This window comes from Austrofundulus limnaeus, unplaced genomic scaffold, assembly GCF_001266775.1.
Source record: "Austrofundulus limnaeus strain Quisiro unplaced genomic scaffold, Austrofundulus_limnaeus-1.0 Scaffold576, whole genome shotgun sequence".
NCBI classification, from domain to species: Eukaryota; Metazoa; Chordata; class Actinopteri; order Cyprinodontiformes; family Rivulidae; genus Austrofundulus; species Austrofundulus limnaeus.
Genome location: NW_013952978.1, coordinates 52,414 through 54,642, shown reverse-complemented (window position 1 = coordinate 54,642; position 2,229 = coordinate 52,414). Strand labels below are relative to the sequence as shown.

Sequence of the window (2,229 nt, the reverse complement as noted above, 5' to 3'; positions counted from 1 at the left end):
GTCGGCGTCTTTTATCGAGGCTTTCCAGAGACAAGTCCCTACTTGGGAACGGCCACGTATGCTGTGTTTTTCAGAAATTGTAGTCGGTGAGTTTACTACTTTATACTACTTCTGTGATATTACTACTTCTTCTACTTCCTGTTATCTTCTTCGTCGTCTTTTTCGCCAGTATTGTTGATCACGTGACTCCCGTGATGCGAAAAAAGTGTTTCCATTGCAGTTTTGCAAAAAACAACAATTTTGATACGTCCAAAAAAACCACCTCATCCTAGCACAAAAACATTTTGTCGAATAAAGGAAGTTTTTTCAAAATTGACGTGTTTCCATTGAGCACATTTATTTTCAAAATTCAAATTTGCGCATTTTCATTGTCATTGGAAACGCAGCTACTGAGTGAGAAGTGTTAAGAGCTCATCAGACAGTTTCAGTTTCACTTTCAGTTTCACCCGAGAGCAAGCAGGAGTCATGAGCAGGGTGTGTGGGGAGGGGGGAGGGGGTGCTCTGCCATGAGGAAGTTTGGCTTAAAGACACGTCTCAGGGGCGTTTCTGGTCCCAAAAGGTGTTTCTGGTCCCCACCTGTCGTTTTGCTCCTCAGCATGACTTCATAAAAACGCTGCAGGATTTCTCAAACGTGCATGAATGAGTCAAAGCAAGGCTTTGGGCATGATTTTTATGAGAGTATAACATTATAACATGATATAAAACTCAAAAAAGTTGATTTTATATGATATTGCCCCTTTAAGTGAAATGGTATGATTCCCTCTGTTTCAGCTGTTCCTACATGTGATAACAAACCGGTCAGATGAACCAGACCACTGGCAAACAAAGTTTTCTGAATCCAGATCTCAGAGTAGAGGTTCAACTCTAAAGGGCATTTTTTGTAGATTTTATTCAAACTTGTTCAATGGTTCCTACAATATTTTGCTCACAGATTAACAGGGTCGTCAGTGACTCTCACTGTCAGTATGAACACAGTTTTATCAATCATTGTGTTTGATAAGGTCAGTTGGTTGTGGTGGCCATCTTGAATTGGGTTGACCATAATACAATGGTTATTCACTAAAGCTTTCGTTATATTCCATCTGGTGATTCATGAGCTATTTTAACAGGCAGACGCAATTGACTCTAAATACAGATACAGAAAACTGTTTGTACTTCTTCAATAACAAAAAAATAAAAATAAAAAACAACAGCTGATGTGTTTGAAATCTGCAGTTTTTGTTTGCAAAGACTTTGGTTCTTGTCACCATGTGTGTCGTTGACCTCCTGTCTGGATGTTTAGTGTTTTTCTGTCAGCAGTGAAGCTCTCCTGCTTCTTCTTCCATCATTAGGATTCAAAAAGTGACAAATAGTTCCATCAGGACACACATTTACCTCAAAGATCATTTGTTCTAACACTTGCCCTGTCTTTCTGAGCAGAATGGGGTGGCATTTCCTCTTGCGTCCCCAACCTGGGAGGTTGTCCACACTCCCCTGAACCTTCTACTTGTTAATAATCTTGTGGTCAGAGGACAGTGAAGCTGCTTGGACATGGTCTTGTAGCTTTTAGTTTTACATGAACCTCCTCARACAGATCTGGTCTTGGTTTCTCTGCTCCGTGTTCAGAGTGTGAACACAGCCAAACCAGATCAGTTAGATCTTTGAAACCAGATGAGTGGCTGCTGACATGTGAGCAGATGCACAGTGGCAGGCCATTTGAACAAAAATGAGTTTTGACTTGGAACAACTATATTATGACCCTTAAGAGTAATTTCTGCATTTACATTGTAACGAGTCAGAACAGTTCAAGATGTGCTCAAAGGAATTTTGACTTGTTAAAACGTGATTATGACAAATCCAAATGATATTTTAGATATCTGCTGCCACTGRGCTGTCTAAATAGTTTCCTGCAAAACTTTATGAGGTTGCAATGACCGACAATACATGATCTAATAATTCATGTTGTGCTGCAGAGATACAATCATATTAAAAACATAAGAACTTGAGTTGGACTGAGCTGACACTGCAGAACACTGAACAGCTCAGTAAGGCTAAAATGCTTCATAAATCTGTGACGTTTTGACTGGACACTAAAATTATTCAAGATGTAATAAAAAMCATTTTACTCAAAATGCTATTACAAGATTTCTCAAATAGAAAAGCTTTCTAAATCAGTGGTTCCCAAACTTTTTGTCTTCTGACCAACAAAGTATCCATGGCAAAAACTTGTGGCCCCAAATATTACTGGTC

The 2,229-nt window shown here is 39.2% G+C and overlaps 1 protein-coding gene across 1 annotated transcript in view; it reads left to right on the top strand.

The window, feature by feature from the left end:
- The window catches only part of nrip1b (nuclear receptor interacting protein 1b), a 107,148-nt gene that overhangs the window by 88,520 nt on the left and 16,399 nt on the right, over nucleotides 1-2,229 (top strand). The window lies entirely within an intron of this gene.